Raw genomic sequence first — 10754 nt, 5'->3', positions numbered from 1 at the left:
GTATTGATTGTTTTTGAGAAACACTTAAGATCGGTTTTAATTCGACCACAGATAAGTAACAAAATGGAGTGCAGTCTGATGACCATGTCATAATAAAATGTATTTATTTATACTGAACTGCGGTAAGTTACTGTTAAATGATGAAAATTGCCGTGAAATCACCAACCCTTACCCAAATCTGAAGGGGTACGTAAAAATTAATTGAGAGTAAGTGGCTTAACACACTCTACACACATAATTATATATATTTTTTAATTTTTATTGCATCTTTTTTATTATTGTAGATATTTATAAATCTTTAAATACCATAAAATAAGCGATTATATGAAGATCCATGCTATTATTAAGACGTGTGCCTTAACGTTCGACGTTATTCTTGTATTTACGAAAATCTATCGTTTTCCTTACATTCCATACGATCTCAAAACATACGTAGTCAAGTAGGTTAGATTATTGTATATAATATACTTAGACAAATAACATACCGTCGTACCACAAAAACTTTTAAACATCTGTTGAACATTTTTCTAAAAAAATGACAGATTATGACGTTGAAATAAGGTCCATTTTGCAGCCATTTTTTTTAGAAAAGTGTTCAACAGATGTTTAACTTTTTGTAGTAAGGCTGATATAGAGTTTTTATTATTTAAGACACAATTAATTTAATAAGAACTGGTTTCTGTAGTCGTTTTAATGACTGATTTTACCCTCCGTTAAATTTTAATTTTATAAATGAATCTAGAACTAGATAATTAAGTATTTTGTAGGCATAATATCACAGAAATGTATGGAAATTATTCAATGTGTTTTTAATGTAAATATTTAATTTAAAGTATTTAAGTGTGTTGTGCAAAAGGTTGGGCGAAATTATTGGAACTCCTGTATTTTATGCAACCGCAGGTCGGTAAGACTTAACTGATAATAAACATTCCATGACTTTTCCATTTTAATTACTCACAAAATTAATGTCAATATAATTTAGAAAAATACATATTTCTTAAAACATAATCAACCAATAACATTTATGATCCATCTTAGGCAAATTTTCATAGAAACAATCAAATGCAATAAGGTCGAAATTAGGCATGCGCTGTAAAGATATCACTTTATTATTTTGACAGTTTCAAACGATTTTTCGACGACGTGGGTCACATATTATGGCAACAGTACCAAAGACTTTGGTTCAAGTGACCACTCCATTTCTTCATAATCTTTGTCCTCACTGACGCCCAGCCTGTACGACAATGTATATAATGTAAATTGTAGTATCTAATATGATCGTAGTGCACTGAACGTTATGTACCGAAGTAATCATATTTATTGGACCGATAGCAGTAGTCAGTTTGCAATAATGTAGTAGTTGTGTTAATAAATGCAATTAACTAACTTTTCTGGTGTTTTTTCTTGGTTATTTTCCCTTGTCTTTAAAAATCAGGAGTATCTGTTTAATGGATTTTTGGAACGCTCAATTCAATACGGTTGGAGAAAGCCTAGACGCAGGACAAACTTCAGGACTTCTGGCAGCTTTATTAAAGTTTCCTATAATCCCACAAATATTTTCACCTAGACTTGGGAATCAAACCCGAGAATCAGTGGACAGCAGTCACGCTTTGCGACCACTAAATCAACGGTGAGTAAAGAAGTAGACTGGTGACACATAATTCAAAAATACTTCCTGTTAAAGTGCATTAAATGGTTTCAAATCTAAGTTAATCTAAAAGAGGGTTGCATGTAGGTATAGGTTTTATATTTGAGATTTAAGTAGGTAAGTTTCATTGTGTTTGGCAAACAATCCTCTTATACAAGAAAAGCTAAATCGCCTTTTATAATTCTTCCTCAAATTCGAACGTAAGTATGTTAGTATGTCACGCTTTCAGGCCAATACTCCTCAAATCATAAAATGGTACCGTCTAGCTAGACTAGACTCCAGAGCCCGAAAAAGGATGTAAGCAACTTTCTATCCGTGTGTGGAAAATATATTCCTCGGGACGTGAGCTGAAGAAAAGGGAAAATCTACCTAAGATGTTAATTTTGATTACAAACATATCGAATAATCTATTCAGATTTTTTCCTGGACATAGAGGAGTTTCGTATGAACTTTGGCCTGTAAAGTTTTGTCTTTATTTATCGACCCATACACCTTTGACAATAATACAATAAACAAAAATATTCAATACAAAATCAGGCGCACTCAAGACTACCACCTTTTTACTTAGTGTTCAGCCAAACGTTAATAATCAGCAGAACTTTTTGCTCAAACCTCCTTGCACCCCATTAGGGTACGCCATTGCGCTCCTCAATTGTTGCACAAAGAACGCCAAGTGTTTGACGAAAGATTAATTTGGGAAAAATTTGGGCGTCTACCCGAGAGATTATGGAGGGCCACATATGTCGATGTAAGCAGCAAATTGTCTGGTGATGTTATGAATTTGTGGAATTAAAGTCTGTAATGGTTGAGCGGTAAAATTTACGAAATAATTCTAATGAGAGAATGTAAATTACCCGTTTATTTAAAACATAGTTCTCAAAAAGTAGATAGTAACTCTTGTCCTAAGAAAGTAGTAGTTCTTTATGTTTTTGGAAACATACATAGTTGAAACTTACACTTAACTTAAAAATACTACATAGACACGAAGATATTCAAGTTTGATTTATTAAATTACCTGATCAGACTCTTTTCAACATTTTTTTTGTAGAAGTAGAATTATAGCAGGATTACACACGTAGGTTAATTCTATAAAGCTTACTAACAAAACTCAAACCTCAAAACATTCCACAAATTCATTGAACAAAACAGCATTACATCACCCACACTTCGTCAATAGTTAAGAAACTCAAGTCTCCATCGATGGCGTTGTGTCGATCTGCTTAAGCGTTCATCCCTCCCATAATCTCCTTATACTGTTACTTATTGTTTACCAGGGGGGGAGGAGGGGGGAGACACGAGGGAGGGGGGACGAACACGCCCACTACCCAAGTGTCTTCGAAAAGCCTGTAATTGGTGAACATCTGACACATTTATTTCGCACTTTCCAGTTTAAATGAGTTTGTCAGAATTGTAATTAAGGGCGCTCCGAAGAATTTGGGTGTAGGTATATAAGCCTTATGTGCGTAGGTTGGTAATGGGAGTGGGTTTTTGTGATTACATGTTGCTTTTCCTGAAATTGGATGGTATACTTGTAATTGAATCGTTTACTTCAATTCGAGGGATTTTCGATTTTCCTGGTCTCGACCTACGCTTGTAAATTACACTCAGACTATCACTTTTCACATTGTTATCATACGTTTAGGAATTCCCTTGTGATCCTATCTTGTGATCTTTATTATTCCAACTGGTACAATATGAGCTTAAGTACAAAATCACAATATTGTTTTCATGAATCTGATTAGTCTACATACAAACCTGCTTACAAGTCGTAGAGTGCACCAATCTTGAAGTCATCCACATAAAATTATTTTAATTCCCATTTTTTGCTTTCACGACAAGATCGAGACAATATTCGTCCGTATATCACATTCCCCCTGCGTCTAACTCAGTTAACTTTGTGATGGACTTGATAACAACAGGGTGTGCTCAGGGGATTATTAAAGCCCGCCTGTAAAAAGCTTAAGGATCCTACCGTTCTGAAGTTCAGGCTTGCGACCATGTTTTGGATTATATTTAGGATTTTATATTTGTTTAGTTTTTGAGTTAGCAGTTCGTGAGATGTTTTTGGTAATAATTGTGATATTTAAAATCATATTTATTTCTTGAGAGGACAGATGGAATCAAATTCCGTTGAAAATGAATATGCAAGCCTACTAACTATTGAACCAAAAAAGCTTCTTTAAACTGAATGCTTGAAGTAGTTTAACACTGTAAGTATAGCATGATAACAAAATAACGGTATATTTTAACCACACTGTTGACTACCGGGTTATTGGATTGAAGAAGTCAGATAGGCAGTTGCTTTAGTAAACGGATAATTTCGTATACAAGTTTCGTTCACATCTTCACTGATGAATGAATCATTCTTGATGAACAAATATGTTTCAAAAATCGATTAATTTAAGAGGGCTAAGCATTATTTAAATGTAATCAATACAGTGAGTCATAATGTAGGTAAAATTGGATAGATAATGATGTCGTCGCAAACATTTGTAATTGACAACATCAACTGTTATAATGCTATGGCGATGTCGAGAGTTGTCCCTAAACAGATGAATAGCAGAAGGATTCTGTGTGTCTTGAAGATTTCCTCAATTTGTTTCGAATTTGTTAAATATTTTTTCTATTGGCACTCTAGACTAGACTCGAGCTCTCTTAACACTTTATATAGATTTTCTTTTCAATTTTGGGGTTTTTTGAACTGAACTTTAGACTTGTATATAGTAACTCCTTTAGCTTTATTCCCTCTTTTGCTGTTTGTAGTCTTTAGTGAAAAAAATTATTATATTTTGAGATTCTTTCTGAGAAAAAAGGGCATCACTGAAAACGACTTCCAAACTAGGTTCCTTGAAACCTACTGCCACTGTTACTCATCAGGGTTCTGAAAAAATTGTGTTCCAATTTCAACCTAGACATTCCTAAATGATTAGTGTTGATTTGTAATCCTTTGATCCTCACTTACAAAAAACATCCAAGAGCACGACCCTCTTCATACTCCTCAAACTTTGAACTTACTGCTTCATCCCTGCTTGATGCCATTTCTCCAACTCGCGGTAACAATGCAAGTCCACCGCTGTGCTTGTCAAGCACACGCGACCATTGTCTCCAGTTTTAATTACTTGAGGGAATACAATAAATAGCTTTTTAAACGATCGGGTTAGTTGAGGAAGGGTTATTGTGATTACGCAATTTTTCTTGAAAGTTGATTGCTTGATCTTTAGAATTATCTAGGTTTATGTTTTTCTTTGGTAGTTCGTTATAGAGTAGCTTAGCTTTAGTACGAATGGGTCAAATTTTGAGGACTTTTTGCTATGACATGCTACTATTTCTACGCGCTAACAACTTGGAATGGACTCTGGACGTTTTCTGAAGTCTACCTAAAAATCAATTTTTCGAAGTCAGTATTATAGCAACTTCAATCACTTAATCTTTCCTTAGCCACATCAAAACGTTACTGTTGTTAAAAAATCAAGGCATCATTAAAGTATTCTAATTAAATGTCATTAGATACTAAAGTACGTTCCCATCAAGTTCGCGACTCCCAACTCTCATTGGCTCATTATTAGTTTTATTTCGCAGAACCTCTGTGACAAACACACGGCCAACTCGTCTCGGTACTAATTACATTTTGAATGCCACCCTTCAGCAAATAATGTTGTAGAATTTTATTAAAGCGAGCTCATTGGTTTGCCAAATGATTCTTGCGAAGGTAAGCAAAATGTTTGACGCTGTAATTATTTTGTGGGTTCGGTAAAACGAGTGCTGTAGGCAATTTCAGGATTTGGTCTTTTGAGAGAGAGAGATCCAAACAAACTTAGAAATAAAGTCTAAGTTTGTTTGGATCAGTGTTCGTTTGGATTGGGTAGCGATACAATTACAGGGTCCATGTAATGGTTTAAATGATTTGAAGATTCAAGCAGGGATTTCATGAACATCATCATCTGCCTACCTACCCTTTTCAAAGCTGTGTTGGAGTTGGTTTCCAGTCTGATTTGATGCAGTTGAGTTTCAGTGTTTTACATAGATGGACTGCCTATCTGACTTCCTCAACCCAATTTGGGTAACCCGATACCTCTTTTATGAGATTGATCAGACTTTCTGCCTTAAGACTTCATCTTAGTCTCAAAAAGGTTAAAGTTCCTTCAAGTTTATCGGGATATCAGACTACACCTACAAAAATACGAGAAACCAACTGCATCAAGATGAAATTATCGTTGTAACATCGGCTTATGACCGGAATCAATACGCGATGATGGCAATAAAAGCGAGATGTTTGCCTACCCCCCCGCAGAGCGTCGCCCCTCACCCCGCCCCGCGGCGCCCGGCAATTTAGCCGATATTAAGTTTATACAGCGATTTGTACCCTTCTTTACACCGGCCTAGGTTTGGGCGCGGCGGTTACTGGGAGAGAGAACTGCTGAACTGAGTCTGAGTGCTGTCTTGAATTGCAGTGAGTGGTAGTGATGACGAAAAAAGACGTTTAGCAGGACAAGATGTGAATAGAAGATTTACATTAATATTGCTGCATAATGAAAGATGTGTAAGTACATATTTTAGGGAAGCTCAGTTGACAGCGTAATATGGAATGTCGAATAATTGTTGCCAAGAAAATAACACATTTATCTAAAAAATGTGACCTGTTTTATTTAAAGCGTAAAATGGTAACGTGCTAATATCATCAGCTGCTAAAATTATAAAGTTTCCATCAAGCATTTCAGTAGATTTTTTTTTATTGCACGGTACATATGTATCTTGTCAGTCATACATAAGTTTTGTATTATTCGATCAAAACAAATACCTATTTACCTAGTATGTTTTTCTTTACTGTTTGTATCTCTAATTTTAATTATGATACTTGCATCCATTTAAACACCCGCTAGAACAACACCACAAAATCAAAACCGCCGTACAGAAAGTCAGCGTTCATCCATCCCCTACACGTCGCGCCCTAAGCCTCAGTTGGTGAACGATATTATTGGGTCAATTGCCCTCCCCAGCAGATATTAGTTCCACGCCCGAAGCTGATCGGCCGAACTCACCTTACATTCATTATTACAGTATTATATTCAATATACTTTTATGTATTCAGTGGCGGATTAACGTCTCATTGAATTTTATGACGGCTGTGGTTTTCTGAGCTTCATTTTCTGTATAAGTCGCGCGATAAACATGAGTCTTCAGAATTACTTTATAAAGGTTGCCAGGTGGATTGGTGAATAGTCGTGGTGGCCTAGTGGGTAAAGAGCCTCTCAAGTATGAGGGCGCGGGTTCCTATCCAGGTCAGGCAAGTACAAATGCAACTTTTTTAAGTTTGTATGCACTTTCTAAGTAGGTATATCTTAGACACCATATCTGTGTTTCGGATGGCACGTTAAACTGTAGGTCCCGGCTGTCATTGAACATCCTTGGCAGTCGTTACGGGTAGTCTGAAGCCAGTAAGTCTGACACCAGTCTAACCAAGGGGTATTGGGTTGCCCGGGTAAGTGGGTTGAAGAGGTCAGATAGGGCAGTCGCTCCTTGTAAAGCATTGGTACTCAGCTGAATCCGGTTAGACTGGAAGCCGACCCCAACATGGTTGGGAAAAAGGCTCGGAGGATGAGATGGATTTGTGAATTTTCTGTTTTCCCGACTATGATGAGTAGGGACAGGTATGGCCTCGGTTTGGGGTTGCTGGATCGTTCCAAAGTGTTATCGGGGCCATGGTACTCAAAGAGAACCAACAAGAACCGCTAAGGCGCGGCTCCTGTGGAGCCAAATACTAAAATTCGTGCCAGTGTACATCTCCCGCCTACACTACACCACTAAGGCGGAGGACATCGTGGAGTACCTACGTGCGTCAGAAGCTGAAGTACGCCCCGAGAGTGCAGCTGCTGGAGTCGCGCCATAACGCCAACTTCAGCGCGTTCGTGGTGCGAGTGCCGACGTGTTTCCTGCACCTCGTGTTGGACGAGAACTTCTGGCCAAAGGACGTGGTGTTCCGTCGCTTCCACAGACAAGTGCCACAGGACGGCACAGTGAAAGTACCAGTGACAGATACCTAGTGAAGTGTTACTAACATAGATTTTAAGGAATTTATTGACGCCTGAGAATAAAGCTTTTAAATAAAAAAAATAGGGGGGTACATAAGTGGTGTACTTAAAGGGAGTATATAAGGGGAGTACATAACGAAGTACGTAAGGGGAGTACATAATGGGAGTATGTCCAGTACATAAGGAAGTTTTAGATTAGACATCCAAAGTACTTGAAATTGGTAAGTAGTATTTTAGTACGAAATGTTGCGCTTAAAAAGACCTTACAAATGATATACGACTCATTAATAGAGGGAAAGTAGACCAACATCTAAACATTTCGCCCATTCTCCAAACTTAGTAGGTAAATAGAGTTTGGTGGGCTATGATAATGATTAAAATTTATTGAAAGATTTACCTAAGAGGAACCTACAATTTTCCCCAAAGTCAAAACCGTGTGTTCAACCAAACATGTCCCAAAATAGAGTTTTCAATTCATACAATTACTTTTATTCGTCAAGTCGTGGTGGCCTAGTGGGCAAAGAACCAACCTCTCGAGTATGAGGGCGCGGGTTCGATCCCAGGTCAGGCAAGTACCAATGCAACTTTTCTAAGTTTGTATGTACTTTCTAAGTATATCTTAGACGCCAATGACTGTGTTTCGGATGGCACGTTAAACTGTAGGTCCCGGCTGTCATTGAACATCTTTGGCAGTCGTTACGGGTAGTCAGAAGCCAGTAAGTCTGACACCAGTCTAACCAAGGAGTATTGGGTTGCCCGGGTAACTGGGTTGAGGGGGTCAGATAGGGCAGTCGCTCCTTGTAAAGCACTGGTACTCAGCTACATCCGGTTAGACTGGAAGCCGACCCCAACGTAGTTTGGGAAAAGGCTCGGAGGATGATGACAATTACTTTTATTCACACTGTTTTGTTGCTATTTCCATCCCAACGTAAACGAAGACCAAAATACCCATTTATTTTTAGAACCATGAAACATTTATAAATAAAATCATCTAAAATACCTGTATAGGACCTTCTATAAGTATTTATATTCAAATTCTTTCGTCACTAAGGACCAATATACAAGGTGTTGATTTGCATTTGTGCCATACTTCAGGAGGAGGACATAAAATACGTAAATAATTGATTGGAATTACAATAGACGGGAAATAGCTAATATGCACTGCTATTTTTGTCATTGTAATGTAGTAGTATTTCAGAAGTAATCCAATAGGGTAGTTTCCAGGGTCGAAATAATGAAATAATATTTAGTCCGCTTTTTAGATTCAGATCAAAAAATATTGGATACGTATTTTTTCTTTTTTTAATCAAACATAAAATGACAAAGATAATACGCTTCAAAAATTAGGAGTGGGGGCCTTTTACGTCACAGTGTCCTGAAAATTGTAGCAACTTGTGACGTCACACTCAACTTTAACACGCTATATCTTAACAAGTTCTGATCCAATTTAAAAAAGAAAAAATACGTATCGCTTAATTTTGGACAATCTACAAGACGGACTAATTATTATTTTTTAGGAAACTACCCTATTTTATGAATGATCGTTGCGTATGCTTTGTGTTTGCGTTTGTGTGAGTTTTAAGGCCAGTAACACACGCGCCAAGTTTAAATACGGCAAGATGACATTGACGCAACTCCGAAAAAAAAAATTACGAAAAAAAAATATTATCAATTTTTTTGTTGATTTGGGTCGAGAATCATTGGCATAATTACGTCTTTAAATATGTCACGGATGCAAATCAACAGCTTGTAGTATACGTACTTATATTCAAATTCTTTCCTCCCTAAGGACCAATATATTGTTCGCGATGACTTCTCACGAAAGTCAATATTCAGTGACTTGCAGTTAATGTGTGCAAATATGTATGCACACAGCTGACCGAGTACTTTGTACCGGACTATTCGCAAATTACCCAGGCAATGTGAACAAGGGTTAATGGTCATGTTATGCCAATAGTTTCGGCGTGGGAAAAGGGTCGCTTTTGTATATTAATTAATTCTTATTATAGTGCTCTGTATTGTTAATAGTTAATTTATTTGAATGTCAATAGTGATTGGTGATTTTGTTAAAGGGATTATAAAGGCTCGAGCAGACCGGATGCGTATGCGTAACCACGCGCGTAGTCACGCGCGTAGTTACGGCGTAACCATGAGTTGTAATGTATGGAAATGTATGAGACAGGCCACACCGCTTGCGTAACGTAGACACGCGCGTCGTTACGCAAGCGGTGTGGCCTGTCTCATACATTTCCATACATTACAACTCATGGTTACGCCGTAACTACGCGCGTGACTACGCGCGTGGTTACGCATACGCATCCGGTCTGCTCGAGCCTTAATTGATGCATTTTATGCGTTAGTGAGTTTGAAACAAGGACTCAATTAATTTATAAATATTTTAACCTTTAATTACGAACAAAATAATATTTCAAATTAATGGTTTTGTTGGATTACAATTAATCAAACGTAGAGTAGACGTAACGTAATATGAAGCAAAATATAGTGACGATCTGCGAAAGATGAATGTTATTACCATAATGATTTTTTCCGTGTGAGAGGAGGCCTGTGCCCAGCAGTGGGACGATAAAAAGGCTGTAACAGTAACAGTGTTTCGGAAGGTATGGTAAATTGTTGGGTCCCGACTATCATTTAACATCTTTGGCAGTCGTCAATTGTAGTCAGAAGCCAGAATGCCTGACAAGTTGTGCCAAGGGGTTTCGGATTGCCCGGGATACACGTAAGCAGAATCACTGTCTACAAACCAGCCACGGACGCAGGTGCATTAACACACGACTGGACCAACCCCAACACAGTTTAGGAAAAGGCAAAGCAGATGATGACTTTATAAAAGCCTTATGTTCATCAGCAGTCAACCATATATATTTACAGGTTGATGAAAACAAAAGCTAAAGATATAAAAGATAAACAGCCAACCAATAGCAAGTCAATTGACTAACGAGCAACACGACACAGGTAATCGAATCGCTATCGACTCGATACAATGTTATCGATATTTATGGCGAATATTATCGAGTTGCGACACGTGCCCACTCGAGCCATGGGAGTTACCGCGTGTA

Source organism: Helicoverpa armigera, chromosome 24 (assembly GCF_030705265.1).
Source record: "Helicoverpa armigera isolate CAAS_96S chromosome 24, ASM3070526v1, whole genome shotgun sequence".
NCBI lineage: Eukaryota > Metazoa > Arthropoda > Insecta > Lepidoptera > Noctuidae > Helicoverpa > Helicoverpa armigera.
The sequence above is the reverse complement of the archived record's forward strand: the minus strand, read 5'-3'. Positions refer to the sequence as shown.